The sequence below is a fragment of the Pinus tabuliformis genome, chromosome 8 (genome assembly GCF_031772625.1).
Source record: "Pinus tabuliformis cultivar Carrire ecotype Pingquan chromosome 8, CPIR1, whole genome shotgun sequence".
NCBI lineage: Eukaryota > Viridiplantae > Streptophyta > Pinopsida > Pinales > Pinaceae > Pinus > Pinus tabuliformis.
Genome location: NC_142294.1, coordinates 1,335,060,660 through 1,335,081,305, shown reverse-complemented (window position 1 = coordinate 1,335,081,305; position 20,646 = coordinate 1,335,060,660).

The following is a 20,646-nucleotide window of genomic DNA, read 5'->3' as shown; positions in this document are numbered from 1 at the left end:
TGTAGTGCGATCCCTTTTGCAGGGTCCAAGGGCATCACTACGCATAGAGACTTCTTCTCAAAAATCATCTTGCGCTTCTTCAGGTTAATCACCCCATTCATTTCAGTGGCCCAATCAATTCCTAAGAGCGCGAGGTAGGGATTATTGTCATCGACAATCTCTATGACCTCAAAGTCGGCTAGCATGCTTGGTCCTTCAATATCCACTGTGATTCCCTACTCCCCAAGGGAATTATCTTCTGTTGGTTCGCCATGCGTAACTGGATAGGAGAAAATTGCAGTGTTAGGTTCCCCATGCGTTCCCATGTCTACTTTGGCAGAACATTTGCATCCGATCTTAAATCCAGAATTACTTGGTGCATCTCATATTCCCCAATCTACGTGGTTAACCTCATTTCTCTTCCTGTTCTAGTCTTATGCTTTCTGGTCTTCCCGACTATGCATGGTTCTCCTATCATGGTCCCAACGCATCTATTAGTGAGTTCTTGTAATCCCTTAACCACCTTACTATCATGAAGTAGCTTCATACATGTTTCCAAGAACATCATGAGCATCGATGGGTCCATTTCCAGCTCTGGTCTGTTTTTTCTTCCTGAAGTGGAGGCATCAACAAAGTTCTTCTTAGCTTCCATAAAAGTTTCTTGAGCATGCTCCAAATCAAACTATGCTTCCTTTGCTGGAGCCTTGCGAACCCAAGTACTTTCTTTGGGCTATTTGTCTTTATCATATCTTGTCGTAATTCCACTTCGGAGCACAATATTTACGTTAGGTTCTTCCTCGCGTGGCTCAGACCTCATCATTTGCAGTTTCTGAGTCGGGGGAGGTTGTAGCCCTCCCTTGTCGCGTATCCTAGCTATCAGCGTAGGAAAATCTTCCATCTCATGATCGAATAAGGTACAATACAAACATGATGGATGCATTGGATTCATACAATCACAGGCATAATGCCCTGGCCCTTCGCAATTGTAGCATATCAGTTGTCCGCAACCTCTCCTAGGTCCTCCTCCACCTCGGCCTTGTCCGCACCCCTGGAATCCAATTCGTGCCATCCCTGTGCCCTGGTCTAGGGGCCGCATTTCGGCCTGAACCCTGTAGGTAGGAGTTCTATCCATCATTAGCTCATAACTTCTACATGTGCGCTCATCATGTCCCACCAATCTACAGAAATTACAGAACAACTGTTGCGAATTCTGTGTGTACTTCTGTAATATATGACAATTTTCCGTAGCATGCTTTCATCCTATTTGACAAATCGTGCACCACAGAGCAAGTGCCGTGCTTGGTCCTGCTTGTGTTTTCGGTCTTAATGGCATCGGTCCTCCTCCCACGAGGTAATTCGTGAATACCGGGAAGTGGTCTTTATCATGACCCTCACCTTTGCATTTCACACACCACAGCTCTTCGCGCGCTTCTGGTCAGACTGTTCTGTCCTGTTTCAGAATTTGCATTTCAAGGCCTAAGTTTTTCAACTGCGTGTGGATCTGTTGAACTCCCAGGTTAGGATCCTGTATGGGGGTCACATGTAGCCTCATCGTGATCTCTAAATCTTCGACCTGAGTTGTCAACCTCTACTGCCCATCTATCAGAGTCATGTTGGCTTCATGAATCGTGCACTTCAGCCTTTGATCCAACTCCCAAAGTGTCTCACCTGGTAGCATCGTGATCTCCTTGAACCCAATGATTGACTGCGCTTATGACTTTGGTTTGCTAAACTCCCTAGTTAGTGCAAGTTGGATAACCGCGATTCCCGCATTTAGATTATCATTTGAGAGCTTGATGTACCAAGTCAACATGCAATCCTGCAGAGTGCTGACCAATGTTTCTTTCTTGATAGCATCGTTTGTAACTCCCTGCGCTTCCCATATGGCTTTTACAATGAACCAAAATTGGTCCGGATCTTCATTTCCCACTCCCTTAAACACTGGAAACTTTATCGAGCTCGCCATATTAAAACACGATGCTGGCAGAGGTGGTATGGGTGAAGACGGAGGTGATGACAGTGAAATTAGCGGTGGTGTGGCTGGGGGTGGTATGCGCGGAATCGTCTGCCTTATCAAATTGATCGCATTGCGTGGAGATACCTTCATGAGCTCTTCCTCGTCCCCTCATAGAGATGAAATCAAGGGGATAGTCTCTAGTTCCGTACTTCCTTCGTTTCTGTACATTCTCCCACTTTACGTAGCCCTGAACATCAATGTACCATCATAATCTGCTTTTTGAACACTACCATTTTAATCCAAGTGTTCAGAGACTTTACGTACTTACCTCACGGTCCTTTGAGAAAGCGTCGCTTTGCCTCGCTATAGCTGAACGAAGTATCTACCACAAATTCTGTGATGAATCCTCCTATAATCCGATCGAGCCAGTGATCCACAGCGCGCACAATCTTATCCTCTGATGCTTCCAATCTGTGCACCAATTTTGGGGTCGACACAATAGCTCTGTCGAGCTTCCACCTTCCTTGGCTATCTGCTGGCTTCGCGATCCACTCGTATAGCTCAGTAGGGAACGAAGTGAAGAAAATTTTGTGGATCTCTATGTATAGGTAGCAGTCTAACCACTTTTCTTTTGATAGTCGTGGATTCCTGTTCTCCTACTTTGCGAATTCGTCAATTTCCTATCCAACCACCCTTCAATGTCCTTCTTAATTAGATTACAGTGATGCGACATCATATATCTCTATGCAGATTTCGGTCTTGGTAACAGAACCATTTGTTGGCTTGATGGGGCCTGACCTAGGTTTGGAGTTAATTAGCCAAACAAATCCCTGTACTACTAACCCTTTCGACAACATCCACGGAGTGTGGACTGAGGTCTCACCCAAAGCAGTATGGGGTGATGCTGGAACCAAGTTTCCACACCCTTGAGATGTCTGAGGTGTCGCCTGAGTCCAACTGTGAATCAGCCTCGCGCAGGTCACTTCGCACACTCTTCTGACCTATGATATCTTCCCGATCTGTGACAATCACCCTCGCGTAGCTCTAACTAGGGGTTGTTGTGCTTTCGTGCTACTAGGGAAATGATTTGTGCTAACTCCTTAGGTTATACCGCAGATCTTACTTATCTTCTATATAAGAGTTAGTTAACTTCACATAAACATATAGTTATTCTTATGTTCACTTTTTCAACACATTCATATAAGTTCGTGCAGCATATAAATAGTAAACTTGCAATTCATACCCAATATACTCAATGCATAAAACAAGAAAAAAAATATATAGAATAATAAGAAACTTATCTTTATTACTTCTTCAATCGGTTACAGACTCGACTCACCCTGCGCACTCAGCTACAGGGGCCCGCGGGCTCAACTGTAGACTACTAGGCCTCTGTGCACTCAGCTGCAGAGCATTCTCCTATAATACTACCCAAAGGCTCGACTTTCCACTTAGACTCTATTCAATCAAGATCTTCTGTCCATTCTATTATTCTGATTATGATTTGATGCCTTTTACAACTTAGAGCCTCGCTCTATTTATACAATGGTAGAACTCTCAAGCCGACATTACATTATAAAAATGAGGGCGGACAACGCTCTGACTCATTTACAATCTTCACGCTCTGCACCCACAAATCGCGGAGTCTTTACATTGGACTTAGTCAAAACTTGGGCTTTAAGCCCCAAAACATGTCTTGGGGGATCCCATGCCCGACAATCTCTACGATTGAATATAGTCTACCATGATCAACCATGATCAACATGGTCATCCTTGGTCCACCATAGTCAACCAAAAACATTTCATTTTCTACAAACTCCTAATGACTAGCCATAGTCAACGATTGTTAGAATGGTCAAACATGGTCAACCAAGGTCTCTATGGTTGATTATGGTCAATCAAAATATTTATGGTTGAATATGGTAAATGAGGGGCAATGTCTCTATTGTTAACCATGATCAACCATAATTAACAAAGGTCAACCATAATAAACCATGGTCAACGATTATCAACCATAATTAATCGTGGTTGAATTTTGTCAATCATGATCAACCATGATTAAGGTCCCTTTCTTTGAATTTGGTAAACCATGGTTGAGTGTCGTAAACCATGGTTAACCATTATGAAACATTATCAACAATGGTCATTTAATGTGAACCATTTCCCACCATGGTCAAGACAAAGCACCTTACAATCATTAAATCAGTTAAATTTTAAATCCCTTACCATCATCATAACTCACTTCAGAATTTTTTTTAGGTTTAGCACTTAGGTTTAGCACTTTGAGGAATGTGAATATTTACTATTACAATCATATTTAATCAACAATACTTAATGTTTCATTATTATTTAAACAATATAATGAATACGTAATAAATGGTGGGGTTAAATTCTAACATACCGTTAGGTTTCATAATTTGGGTGTAAGATTAAATTACAACGCTGATAAATCATAATCTTCTCACTATATATCACTTCACTAAATTGCTAGATGACAAGTTAACATGTATGCAATTGTTATCAACACTTGGCAGTGTATGCAGTACTTAGGGTTAACACTTTCATTATACTGGTGTATTGAACGTTTCGTTTAACAATAGAGTTTCATTATTATATTTATATAATAATAAAATGGTAGAATTTCATCTTTATATAACTGGGGTTATAATGATTAAACCGTAGGTAAAATTACGATTAATTTGTTTGAATGTAATCACTATATTATTAAATTATTTAACTTTTATTATTATATAAAATAATTTTACATATATTGAAATATTTTTTTATATTATATTATTTTACTATATTGTTGTATTAATGTATTTTATTAATTAAAACATTAATTTTAAAAATTTAAATTAATCTGTTAATATTAATATATTAATTAAAGAATTAATATATTATTTAATAAAATAAATTAATTTATAATTATTATAGTGAACCACATTAATCAAGCATAGAGAAACATGACCACATTCACACTTAGTCGACTCTATGTTTACCATATTTGACAACAAGCAACTTTATTACTTTATTCACTCAAATTCGTACTGAGTCAATAGATCGTTGGTCAATTAATTAATGACATTAATAAAAAAATAAAAACATTACTTAAAACTTTAATTAAAGCATTAATAATATTAATTAAAATGTTCAATGCCTTTAATTATAACATTTGACAATATAATAATTAAAACATTTATTTAAAATTGTTTAATGAAGCTAAACATTAATTTAAAAAGGTTTAAATAAATGTATTAATATTAATTAATAATAATATTTGTTTATTAACATTAATGCATTCATATATTAAGTAAAGCATTAACACATAATTAAAAAAATTACCTAAGATAAAATTATTATAGTCAACCACATTTGTCAAACATAGCCAAATATGACCCCATTATTTATTCAAGCCTATATTTACCGTATTTGAAAATAATCAACCTTGTTAGCTCCAAGTAGTCCACACTTAATGTAACATTAATTAAATAAAAAATTAAAACATTAATTAACATTAACATTAATCAACATTAACATTAATTAATTAATTAAAATATTTATTTTAATAAATATATTAATATTAATTAATCATCATATTTTTTTTTGTAAGCTTGGCAAGTCCACATTTTCATCATGTCCAACATATCACCCTGATTAGGGCAAAGAATTGAACCAATGACTTCACATTAAAGAATGTCTTAACAGAGCACCCGATCACCATCTATCAAGGACCCCGTGGACAATATTAATTAATCATCATATTAAATTATTAATTTATTAATATTAATACATCGATATATTAATTACAAAATTAATAAATAATTATAAAATTAACTGATACATAATTATTGTAGGCATTCCATTAGTCAAACATTGGGAAATATGACCACATTCAAACTTAATCAAGCCTATGTTCGCAGTATTTCACAATAGTCAGCCTTGTCCATTGAAAGTTGTTATCAGTTAATGTAACATTAAGTATTTAATTTATTAAAACATTAAAACTTTAATTAATTAAAACATTTCACAATATATTAATTAAAAATGATATTAATTAATTAATTAATTAAGTGTCATTAATACATTGGTATATTAATTAAAGTATTAATACACAATTTAAAAAAAATACTTAACACATAATTATTATTATCTACCACATTAGTCAAACATAGCTAAACATGACCACATTCAGAGTTGGTCAACCCTATATTTACCATATTTGACAATAGTCATATTCAATTATAGTCAACCATGGTTGACAATGAATGACACCAAAGCCATTCATTGTCAACCTTAATCAACAATGGTCATCCTTGGTCGATCACAATCATAATATTAATAATAATAATAGTAATAATAATAATAATAATAATAATAATAATAATAATGTGATGTTGGAATTGTACAAAAATGTTTCTGACGTCACAGTGCAACACTACAAAATGTGTTCAACCACGTTTCATAATATGAGTGACTCTACAACTATATTTGACTATGTTTAACAATCAACAATCTTCAACTTCGTTAAAACATAATTACATATTAACATTATTTATTAATATTAAAAATTAAACATGTTATGTTACCATAATGGTAAAAAAATATATTAGATGTTGCATTGTGACAAACATAGTAAGAATGTTACATTACATTGTGACTTATCTAGCATCACAATGCAACGTTACAACATTAGTCAACCACATTTACTAATGTGGTTGACTATATTGGGGTATTTTTTCTAGTCTACACTCTTCAAGTTTCGTCAATCACAATTCTGTATGAATGGTCAATCAATGTCTCTATAGTCAACCATGATTAACCATGGTTAATCGTGGTTGAATATGGTCAATCAAGCACGATTAACAAAGGTCAACCATTGTGAACCATAGTCAACCATGGTCAATGATGGTAAAGCATGATTAATCATGCTTGAAATTCTATGAAAATGATCAAGGTCTCTTTAATTGAGTTTGGTCAACCATGGTTGACCATGATCAACCATTATCAGTCATGGCCATTTAATGTGAACCATTGTCAACGGTGAACAACAATGTTCAACCACTGTCAACTATGGTCAAACATCACCAATCATAGTCATAATGGTCAATAAATATTACTATGGTCAACTATGATCAACCATCATAAGAATGGTCAGTTGTGGTTAACCATGGTCAACTATGGTTGATTATTGTCGTCCATTATCATCCATGGCTGAATATCATCAACAATGATCAACAGTGGTTAACCATGATCAAGGTCTATACGGTTGAATATAGTCTACCATGATCAACATGGTCATATTTAGTCAACCATATTCAACCAAAAACATTTCATGTTCTACAAACTGCTAATGACTAGCCATAGTCAACGATTGTTAGAATGGTCAAACATCATCAACCAAGGTCTCTATGGGTTATTATAGTCAACCATTACGGTTAATCAAAATATTTATGGCTGAATATGGTCAACCATGGGAAATGTCTCTATTTTCAATGATGATCAACCAAAATTAACAAGGGTCAACCATAATAAATGATGGTCAATGATTATCAACAATGATTAATCGTGTTTGAATTTCATTAACCATGATCAACCATGACTAATGTCTCTTTGGTTGAATTTGGTAAACCATGGTTGGGTGTCGTAAACCACGATTAACCATTATCAACCAATGTTAACGACGGTCATTTAATGTGAACCATTTCCAACCATGATCAATCATAGTTAACCATAGTCAAGCATCATCAAGCATGGTCATAATGGCAAATCAACGTTTCTATGATCAACCATGCATAACCATGGTTGAATATGGTTAACCATGCTCATTGTCTCTATGGTCGACCATGATCATCCAGGGTTGAATATCGTCAACCATGATGAGTCATGGTTAATCATGATCAATGTCTTTATGGTTGAAAATGGTCAACCATGATCAACCATGGTCAACCAAACATGTTGTGATGCAAGAATGGTACATAAATCTATCCAACCTCACAATAATATTTAGTTTATAATATTTGTTTTAATATTATGACATTGGAATGGTACATAAATCTATCCAATGTCGCAGTGTGAAAATCATTGTCACAATGTTATATTACATTTCACTTTATTCAATGTCACATTTTGACATTGAATAAATTAGGGTTTAATATTATGGTTTACGATATTGGGTTTAGGTTTTAGGGTTTATTTTGGTTTATCATATTCAATTTATGGTTTAAAATCATAAGGTTTATAATTGTAGGGTTCAAAGTATAATTCTGGCTTTATAATCCATGAGGTTTATAATATAATTCTTAGGCTTCAATATTATTCCCTTGGGTTTATAATATCAATCCATAATATGTATAATAGTATTGTACACTTTATAATAATCCTAGGGTTTATAATTCTTCGAACTTATAATATTAATCCCAAGGTTAAATATTAACGTGTTAGGTTTATAATCCCTTGTGTTTATTAATACCCTTAGGTTTATAATATCAATCCCTTGGGTTTTTTAATCCCAAGGGTTTATAATATTAACCCCTTAGGTTTATTAATCTCTTGGGTTTATAATATTAATCCCAAGAGTTTCTAATATTAATTCCTTGGGTTTATAATATTAAACTGTTGAGTTTATTAACCACATGGGTTTGTTAATCCCTTTGGTTTACAATATTAATCCCATGGGTTTATAATATTAATAATCCCTTCGGTTTTTTAATCTATTGAGTTTATAATATTAATCCCAACAGTTTATGATATTAATGCCTTAGGTTTATAATATTAAACCCTTGGGTTAATAATATTCATGCCTAAGGTTTATTAATCCCTTGGGCTTATAATATTCATCCCTTGGGTGTATAGTATTAATCTCAAGGGTTTAACATTAGTCAGCAACATTTACTAATGTATTTGACTATGTTTGGTAGTTTACACTCTTCAAGTTTGGTCAAATAAAATTCCCTTTTAATGGTCAACCAATGTGTCTACGATCAACCGTTACCATCCATGGTTAATCATGGTTGAATATGGTCAACCATGTACAATGTCTCTATTGTCAACTACAATCAACTACGATTAACCAAGGTCAACCATGGTTGAGTGTGGTGAACCATGGTTGAGTGTGGTAAACCATGGTTGAGTGTGGTAAACCCTAGACCCCTGAAAAGAATATTCTCCAAGCACAAGTCAAGTCCTTCCCTCTTTCTGCACCTTGTTTCCCGACACTTTGTTCCCTGACACTTCTTCCGGCACTTCGTCTTCCTTATTTCAACACTTTGTTCTTCTTTCAATTGTTGGTAATTCTTGTCATACTTTCTCTAGAAGACATGCATTTGATGAGACCCTTCCCTTATGGAGATCACTTTACTCTCTTAGCCAACCAATGAACTTTTATGACTGTCAAGGGAGGGTTTTTATGGTAGCAGTACAACCCTAATTCTCGCATGTGTGAGAGGTGCCATAGAGAATTAGGGTCCTTTTCCTTCGCTAGATAGATAAGCTTCTTCGCTTGTCTTGGGGGCCATTGTAGGCCTAGTTTCATACCCAAACAACAAAATATTATGGATTTCTTGTCCATGTTGTCATATCCACACATTTTTCCTCCTTTTCCTCGCATGTCTGACTATTTCGAGCCCTAGAAATAGTTCCCTAGCTTTGTTTTTCTTCCTCCTTACTTTGTTACCCTTGTAGACCCTTTACTTCATCTTCCTTCATTCCTCTTTTGCCTCCTTTCCTTTGCAGATTTCAGAGATGATTTAATGCATTATAGAGGAGTGGACAACATCCATATATAGAGGATTGTCCCTCCATTTAGGCTGACTTGTCACCTATTTGCAGGACAACTTGAAGAGTATACTTCGGATGGTTTCTTTGGTGGTATTGCATGCTTCAAGGAGCTTCTTTTTGGTGCCTTAGCATAGGAGGAGACTTGAATTTTCTTGGAGGTATTCTCATGACTTTAATACATATTTATATAGGGTGTAACATGCCCTTAAAATCTTCAACATTTTTCTTTTGACTATTTGACTCACCTATAACAATTTAACTAGTGCTAGACCTATTTCAATGAGCAAGAAACTCATTGACATATATAATAAAAATAATATTTCTTTTATTGAATAAATACAAATATCAAAAGTACATTTATGAATACTGAACCTAGTTACAGTTCCTGCAACACTCCCTCTTAACTACGGAGGTATTCATACAACATTACAAGGTGTTTGGTTATTATCAATCTTTGAAGAATTCACATAAGAGAAACTAGATTAAAAATCCATCTGTTATAGAATCATATCCATCACCATTGTCATATTACAAGGCTTTGACTATCAACTCCATCTCTTCATGAGATCATGAGCTACAATGTTGGTGAGACCAATGATTTATAAACAAATTCATCATTGTCACTCAAGGTACATACCCACCCGGATGTTCTCTGAATATGACCTTCTAGGAATATTCTTACCTTGAGTTCCCAGCCCTCAAAGAATATCGATACTCTTGCCTACTCTTGTCTTGGATTCCCTACACATCCTCAAAAAGTATCAGATGCCAAATGATTACCTAATCATCCCATTCCTTCCCCAAGTGAAGACAATAATGTTGTGTCTATCTTATGTCTACATTTCCATTCATGGCCTTCATCTAGACTTACAATTGTTAGTCTTGGTCTAGTGCATGACCCATGAGATGGAAAAACACAAATGTCACTCCTTTGTAATCAGGGGTGATCCAAAACTCCCTTTTGATCAGGGACTTGTTAGAGCTCCCTCTTAACTAGGGACTCTTTATTCATCATCAACTTCTTCTTTGTGGGTTCTTCAACTGCTTGATCTCCTTCCTTTCTTTGATGTCATGAAGTATTTGTTCAAACTTCTTCTAAGTAGGGCACCATCCATAAATCACTTTCCTTCCTGGTTTGTCATTTCATTGCTTCCTTTATGGAAAGTGTATTTCTTGTCATATATCAAGTTTTCTTGTCATTTGGCTACTCCTTTATCATCTGTACATGCTTTAGAATACTCTTATCATGGATGCTTCAATGTACTTTCTTGTTTACATGATTCGACCTAGTAGCCCATCATGATTTCATCCTAATATTGCTTTCAACATTGCTTTTTCTTTTGCTGGATGGCTTCTTCATCATGACATATTTGTAGAGTAGACTCAATTATCTACATATTTCATATCTCCAAGGCTTTTATAGGTTTCAAGGGTCCTTCCTTCCTTTGTTAGAGTTGTCCTTCCTTCTTTCGAGAGATATCTTCAAAGTATCTTGTTAGATAGTGATTCTTAGCGATCATGGTGTTCTTCACATGCTTGATATCTTTCTTCAATTGCTTATTCTTAGATAGATTGGTCAACCACCTTATGATCCTTCTGAGAGCACTTCTTCATTTTTTTCTTCCTAGACTAGTCAACATTTCTTCTTGCTTCTTAGTCAACAATCTTATACTCCTTATGTGAGTATATTCTTTCATTGAACTTCATTGCATTGTAGTAAATTCCTTCGAGCATGTTCTTGGTGAAAGAGATTCTTTCATACTTGATCATGTTATAAAACTATTCCCATGACTCAATAATATAAAAATGATAACATGACTAAACTTTGATGCATACATACCTCATCTTGATTCTCCTTTGATCATCTTAGCTTCATTTGTTTGTCCTTGGTGTGGCTCTTCTTGCTTCATCTTAGCTTTCCTGCATATCATCCTTTTCTTGAATCCCATGAATGGGATTCCCAATGAGACATATGCTTTGGTTCATGAACCTTCTTTTGAAGATTCCATTATAGGATCTTAAAGACCCTTGCCTTGCAAATGTTTCTTCTCTTTTGATGATGGAGGCCATCTAAGATTCTTAATCATGATAAATCTTCTTTTATCATGGATGAGGTCCTATACTAGGTATGCTCCTTCTATATGAATATCTTGAGCTATATCTACCATGCTCCTATATTCTAGAATATATTTCTACCCATGAATTTTTATTCTTATTATAGATGCTACATCTTCATGAGTATCTAGAACTCTATGTACATCATGCTTCTAGATTCTAGAGGATGTTTTTATGAAATATTCCTACATGCTCCTATACTACTCAAAACATTGAAAGAAGACTTGAAGTAAAGAGATTGACCTAGTCATAGTAGAGATCTGGAGGATCTTCCTTCTTTTGCTTCTTTCTTTTGTTGTTGTTGTCCTTATTAAGCTTAGGAAAATTCCTTTTGTAGTGTCCATATTCTTGGCATCCAAAAAATTGGATTTCGGACATGTCTTTGTTGTTTGTTCTTCGTGCACCAAATTTTCCAAATTTCCCCTTTCTCTTGGCCATGGTAGTCAATGCTTTCTCCTTTGATCCCAAATCTTATTTTTCTTTGAGTCTAGTTTCCTCTGTCTTGCAAAGAGACCACATTTCAATGAGAGTGGTTGCTTCCTTCTTGCCATATATACTTGATGTGAAGTTGCCCCAATCCTCAAGTAGAGCATTGAGTACTACAATTGTCATCTCTCTGTCAGACATGAATTCCCAAGCTCTTGAAGTTGATCTCTCATTTAAGAGATTTTCATGAAGTAGGGACCTATTCCTTCCTTTGTTATCTTCATCTTATATAATTCATTCCTCAAATATATTACTTCTCTGGTGGTGGACACCGAGAGTAGCTCTACTAGATTATCATAAATTTCTTTCGATGTCTTAAATTTGGAGACATATGGAATGAGAGAGTCTTTGATTAATTCTATCAGAATCCTTTGAGCTCTTGTCTCATCCTTATTGTACTTGGCTAAGTCTTGAGTTTGTTCCCTAGCAGGGATAATGATATTCCCTTTGACATGTTCTAGGAGTTCATTCTCCTTGAGAAGTAGACCAGTCCTCTTCTTCCATGCAAGAAAGTTATTGGCACCTACCAATTTATTGCTTTCCTTGAAAAAAGACATTGATGTATATTCAGAAGGGGACATGTACTTACTTGATAGATTTAAAGATGTAGTGGATTTTCTTCCTCTTTGGAGACTTGATGGCTTGCCTTCCTTGGATATTGATGTTCTTCAAGTTGACTTCTCCAAGTGGACTTGCATGATGTAGGTCCTCCTTCAATATGCTCTTCTTTGTAGGTGCCTTTATGTAAGGCTCTTCTTATAGCTTTGTATACCTCCTTGATGAATGATGGATTGTAGACCCTTCTTGTCCTTGAAGTGATTGAGACTTCTAGGCTTGATGCTTCAACTTTGTAAATGCTTCTCCTTGATGAGTGTTCTTGAGTTGCCCTTTCCTTGATGTGTCACCTTAGTTTTGATACCATGTTGAAGAATCTTAGGGCAAAGTAGTGTAGTGTGATTCTTAGTTACTTCATAACAATTTGTGGAGTATTTTTACGTTTTCTTATTAGCTTATTCTTATTCTTCTTCTTGTTAGTGCATATGTGTGTACTTCATCAAACTGCTACCAAAACATAAAAACAAGAACACAAGATTTTGGCTCTCTTCCAAAGCCAAAACCTCTCTTCTCTTGAGAGGAAAATCCTTTAGTGAATTTATATTATTGAAGCTTCTATTGATCAATGCCAAACCGTAGACCCCTCACAAAAATATTCTTCAAGCACAAGTCAAGTCCTTCCCTCTTTCTTCACCTTGTTTCTCGACACTTTGTTCCCCGACACTTCTTCAGCACTTCGTCTTCCTTCTTCCGGCACTTCATTCCTCTTTCAATTGTTGGTAAGTCTTGTTATACTTTCTCTAGAAGACATGCATTTGATGAGACCCTTCCCTTATGGTGATCCCTTTACTCTCTTAGCCAACCAATGAACTTTTATGACTGTCAAGGGAGGTTTGTTATGATAGCAGTGCATCCCTAATTCTCGCATGTGTGAGAGGTGCAATAGAGAATTAGGGTCCTCTTCCTTCACTAGATAGATAGGATTCTTTGCTTGTCTTGAGAGGCATGGTAGGCCTAGTTTCAAACCCAAACAAAAAAATATTATGGATTTCTTGTCCCTGTTGTCATATCCACATATTTTTCCTCCTTCTCCTTGCATGTACAACTATTTCTAGCACTAGAAATAGTTCCCTACCTTTGTTGTTCTTCTTCCTTACTTCGCTGCCCTTGTAAACCCTTTACTTCGTCTTCCTGCATTCCTCTTTTACCTCCTTTCCTTTGCGATTTTAGAGCTGATTGGATGTGTTATAGAGGAGTGGAAAACCTCTATATATAGAGGATTGTCCCTCCATTTAGGCTGATTAGAAGGCCAAATTGTCACCTGTTTGCAGGCCGACTTGAAGAGTATACTTCAGATGGTTTCTTTGGTGGTATTGCATGCTTGAAGGAGCTTCTTGATGGTTCCTTAGCATAGGAGGAGACTTGAATTTTCTTGGCGGTATTCTCTTGACTTTAATAATATTTATACAAGGTGTAACATGCCCTTAAGCTCTTCAACCTTTTTCTTTTGACTATTTGACTCACCTATAAAACTTTAACTAGTGCTATACCTATTTCAATGAGCAAGAAACACATTGACATATATCATAAAAATAATATTTCTTTTTTTGAATAAATACAAATATCAAAATTACATTTATGAAGACCAAACGTAGTTACATTTCCTTCAACAAAAAGAAGTTAGAATGGACAGAAGAATGTGCAGCTCAAGCACTTGTTGACACATGCACCAGTGTTAAAGATTGCAGATCTGGAGAAGGAATTTTTAGTGTGTACAAATGCTTGAAAGAGAGGACTTGGTGGAGTTCGCGTGCAAGAAGGACAAGTAATGCCATACGAGTCACAAAAATTGAATGAGATCGAGTAGAACTATTCGACACATGATCTTGAGCTAGAAACCATCATACATGCATTGAAGATGTGGAGGCGCTATCTTATTGGTAGGAGGTTTGTATTGATGAGTGATCATAGTGGGTTGAGGTATTTTTTTGACCAACAGAATCTAAATGCAAAGCAAGATAGATGGTTTTCACCCTGAGTGAGTTCGACTTCAAGATCAGATACAACAAAGCAAAGGAGAACTAGGTTGGAAATGCCCTTAACAAGAAGGTACAAGTAAATCATATAGTAGCTATGAGCTCTTATGGGATAGAGTTACAGGACAGGATCTTGCAAGCAAGACAACAGGATGAAAAGTACATGGAGATCATGCACAAGTTAAAATAGAGTACAGGTACAAGTGTAGGTGAAGGTACAGGTAGAGGCACATGTACAGGTGTAGGTACAGGTACATATGCAAGTATAGGTACATACGATCAAGATGTAGACTATCATCTCACAGTAGATGGTTTTGTGAGATTTAGGGATAGGATCTATGTGCTGAATTTCAGTGAGCTCAAGAAGCTTATCTTAAGGGAGTTTCACGTCAAGCCATACACGGGTCACCCAGGATATCAGAAGGCGTTGACGGTGGTGAAGAAGTTCTACTATTGGTTGAATCTAAATAAGGAAGTGGCAAAGTTCATGGCTAGATGTTTAGATTGTCAAAAGGTAAAGGCATAATGTAAGCATCCAGGTGGTCTACTATAGCCTATTGCAATTCCATAATGGAAATGAGAGGTCATTTCCATGTATTTCATTACAGGTATTCCGAGGACAGTGATATGGCATGATTATATTATGGTTATAGTCGATGGGTTGAATAAGGTAGCTCACTTCATTCCAGTAAAGACTACATATTCAACCAGTGAGGTAGCATAGGTTTTCATCAGAGAGATAGTGAGATTAAATGGTGTTCCGAATAATATTTTGTTGGATAGGGATGCAAAATTCACTTCCAAGTTTTGGAAGGAATTGTTTGTAGGTTTGGGTACAAAGTTAGCCTTTAGTACAACTTATCATCCGTAGATAGATGGAAAAATAGAGAGGGTTAGCATGACCTTGGAGGATATGCTGAGGATGTACGTGATGCAACAGTAGAGGAAATGGGAGGAGCATATTCCATTGGTTGAGTTCGCATACAACAATGGTTATCAGGAGTCATTAAGGATGAGTCCCTTCAAGGCATTGTATGGATGAAGTTGTAATACTCCCATCAGTTGGAGTGATCCAGTGAATAGGGTACTTATTGGATCGAATATGTTGGTAGACATGGAAAAAGAAATGCAGACTATAAAGAAGAATCTAAAGGCAACACATGATAGAGATAAGAGTTATGTGGACTGTCACAAGGTATTCAAGGATTTTTAGGTTGGGGAGCATGTGTATTTGTGCATCAAGCCCAAGAAGAGTTATTTGAGGATTGGATCATGTGCCAAGTTAGCACCAAAGTATTGCAAGCTTTTTTAGATCCTTGAGAGGACTAGACCAGTGGCCTATTCACTTGCACTACCTCCAACAATGAAAGTCCATGATGTTTTCCATATTTCATTGCTTAAGAGGTATATAAAGGATGTTGATCATGTTATGGATTGGTTTGTATTGTAGGTGGAGAAAGAAGGAGAGTTCTAGCCAGAGCCTCAATGCATATTGTAGCGGAAGAATATCATGCTGAGGAACAGATCCATAGATCAAGTTAAAGTGCAGTGGAAGAACTTTAGGCTTGAAGAAGTTACATGGGAGATGGAGGATCAGATGTGGGCCCTATGTCCTTTATTATTTGTCGGTTGAGGCAAAGTAGTTTTGGTTTGATGTTTGGTATATGTTTGGCACATGCTTGTTGATTTATATATATATGTATATGTATATGTATACATATACATATACATATACATATATACATATACATATATACATATATACATATATATATATATATATATATATATATATATATATCTATATATATATATATATATATATAGATATAGATATATATATATATATATATCTATATATATATATATCTATATCTATATCTATATCTATATATATATATATATATATATATATATATATATATATATATATATATATATAGATATATATATATATATACCGCCATGAGCTAAGTTATAAAGCTCTAATAAATGGTATGGTTGTTATCTTGTCATGTTGTCACAATGTTTTTCTTTGAGCAAGCCTTTCATTGTAAATATTGCAACGATCTAAATTATAAAGCTCGATGGGTAGTATGTTTTCTTTTCAACAGTTTTGCTGAGGTCTTGGTGTGGTTTAAAATCGAGTATGATGTTCCCCAAGGGGGAGGGTTTTGTAACAACCCTAGTGAAGATTTCATGTAATGAAAGTTAATAAAGGAAAAAAAAGACCACAATTAAGGGACACTTATTTCAATCTGAATGTTGGGAAAACATATCCTAGTGGGAATCACTGGATGTGTTTTTGGCTAAGGAAATTGGCAAAGGCCTTAGCAAAGGCATAATTAGGAAAAAATACATTTTGGCACATTTATTGATGAAAATAAAGGAAAATAGGGGAAAAGTAAGATGAAAGGTCACATGTTGCATGTGAGGAGGAAAATGAAGAAATTAGAGGCCTCATTAATAAAAAAGCTTCTGAGGATCAGTTGGTAACAGTTTGTTAGTTCAAGTTTTGAAGTTCTCTCATTATTCTCTCTCTTTCTCACTCTTGGTAACTTAGAGTTTTCTTCGAGCACTCTAGCTTTGGATCAAGGAAAGAAAATGAAACAAAAGGGAAATGAAGGAAAGTAAGGATCAAGGAAGGAAGAGCAGGATTAGGAAGCTTTAGTAGGAATACTTGCAAGTAACATATTACATGTGTGATTTCCTAGCTGGTTTTGACATGCATGGATTTGCATGTTGGTGTATGGTTCTCTTGCTGTCGGTGGCATGGTTTTTCTGGGTTACGATAGTGGTTTTTAGCCTAGCCTTTCCTTTTTCAGGATGCCATGGTATTTTGGGATGTTTATCTCAGTTTTGAGCTTTGGTTTTCCAGATGGATTTCAGAATTTGGGGCAGATGTGGTCTCAAGGTTCATTCCCAAAGGCCTAGGAATCCATTGATCGGTTTTGGTGGGATACACGTTAAAGCCTGAGGGAGGAGTTTCAGTTTAGGGCCTAGTGATATGGGTTTGGATTGCAGTAAATCTGGAGAGACTGGTCTCATTTTAGGGCCTAGTGATCTGGAATTGGATTGCAGTAAAGCCTCAAAGACAAGGAGACAAAAAAATTCCTCAAGGATAGTGATGGATTCTAGATGGCATTCAAGTTCGGTTCGGCTGTGATCGAAGCACTAGTTTTGGTGTGATCATAGTTTGGTGAGGGTGGAGGTGGTTTAATCTCTGGATTCCCTTGGTTGTTTTTGGATTGGTTTATCTATGAGATCCCACATTCATGCTTGGAATATGGCACAAGGGTGATTATCTGAAAGAAATATTTGGTTCAACCACATCTATGGTGGGGTGGTACGTGGAAGTCCCAAACCTGGTTGGATTTGCCTATGATTAACGAAAGCTAAGTTCCCTTGCTTTTTCACTTGTTTATATGTGGATTTAATGGATCTTATATCTCTGTTATTTCCATGGTTTTATACTGGTTATAAGCATCCTTAATTGAATGGTTCATGTCATGGTTACTTCATGTATTTACTTGTAATTGTTAAGATGATGGATGCAATAGCTAAATGATGTCATAACAGTTCAAGGGAGAAGTTGGTGATCCTTCTTGTCATGTTTCAAAATAGTTTTTAGTCATTCATGCTATGTCTTGTACACTAGACTTATAGGTTGCATTGATGCCAATTGTTTGACAGAATGTAAGTCCTGATTGGGGATGGTCATGTCTAGTCATGGAGTTGATTTTTGGTTTATTAGTCTTGTCATCATGTCTTTGATGGATTCTAGAAGTTACAACAAGTCCTTGGCAATGGCTGGAATTATGGGCTATAAAGTGCCTTAAATTCCGCGGACATTGGCACAGGTATGCTAGGAAAAGTTCATGGACACTAGCTCGCTGGCCAGTGAGAGCATCTAGAGGTCCCTGGATGTTGGCATGCCCATAGCATGAGAGCATCCAGAGGTCAAGGGGTCTAAAAGATCAGTGGGACCGAGGGGCAGGATGCCTAAGTAGTTGAGATGTCTCCTGGGGATGTTGTTGCTAATGTGGAAGGTATGGTTGATGTGTTCCATCGATTCCATTTCCTTAAGGTCATCAAGGAGGTTGAATCCCTTCATAGTGGCCTCTCTCATCGCATGTTTACCTCGGTTGGTTGGTTACTTAGGTAGATGTGAGAGGAAGGTGGTTACATTAGTCACCTGGAAAGGTTGATTGACTCCTAAAGGTTCTGTAGCATGTGTGAAAGGTCAGATTGGTTTGGTTTTCAATTCCACTTCCTTAACTATGCATGGGGAGTTGAATCACAACATAGCAGCCTCTCATCACATGTTTACCCCAACTAATAAGTTAAATTGGGTAAATGTGGGAGGATGGTCTTACAATTTCCACCTTGGGCACTATTTGGAGGGGTCCTCAATTTCCTTTGTCATCCCCCTATTAGCCTCATGCTTGGGAAATTAGGATCCTGATTTATCTGGAGACAGAGTGGTAAGTATACCGCAACAATATCTATCATGGAGGTATCATGTTGTCAACTTGCTCGAACAATCTAGTTTGGGGAGGTCATTTAATTGATGGAAGGATATTGGTCTCTGAAGCATATGAGCACATCACTTCTTTCTCACAAAATCTCCCTTTTTCCAATCTCACTGCCCAAATGTTGTCCTGGGATGCCCCCCTCAAGATTTTATGCTTCACATGGTTTATCTTGCACAATCATATATTAATCTGGGATACTCTTTTGAAGAAAGGTTATGCGGGCCCTGACAGATGCTCTTTCTACAAAAATTATTTGGAAGATTGTTTACATATTTCCATTTTCTACCATTTCTCTCAGGACATCTAAATGAAGGTGTCCTCTCTCTTGGGGATGCAGGTCATTGGTGACAAGTCCTCCATTACTGCTTGGATTTTTTCTTCGAAAAATGAATCAAAAGAATTTCAGGTTGTTCCTCTTTACGTTTTTTGGGGCTCTCAGAAATCGTACATCTTTGAAGAGACCTCTCCTGATTCCAAATTGATATCTCTTCACATCGTTTCACATTTATAGGAGATTTTTCCCTGGTGCCCCAAAGAATCCTCTAGGTCAATCTCTTTGGTGGACTTGTCCAAATTTTCCCTATTTGTTTCTTCGATGGGGCTTATTCTAGTGGGAATTGTGGTTGTGGAGTCTCCCTACACATCAACTCAGAATTGTCCTATCACTTTAGCTGGTTTGTCAGCTTTGGGGACAATTGTAGGGCAGAAATGTAGACCTTATGGGATGCCTTACATGTGGCACAATGACTTAGCGTAGAAAACGTTCTGGTTGTTTGGGTCTCCCTCTCAATGATCAGATGGATCGAAGACTGCAACACCTTATAGGTTCCATCCCTTTTCAACTGGATGCAATGGATTTTGGGCCTTAAGTCCCTCTTCTCAGTGATTTCCTTCTAGCATGTCTTCATGGAACATAATTCTGAAGTTGATTCACTCTCTAAGCAAGCTTTGTCTCTTCTTCGAAGGATGATGCATTTTGAGCTGATTACAGAGGGTATTCCCCATAGTCAAGGCTCTTTTGATTTTTCTTAAGTCTCCTTTCTTTCCTATGCTATCTTTATGGTTTACAGGGACTTTGCCGCTATTTCTGGAACCTTGATTCAATTTCCTATCTATTCTATGAGTGGATCATTTTGCTATACTCCTTAGACATTTTGTTCTTTTTACTCTCTATACTTTTGTGCTCTGTAACCTATTTTTGCCA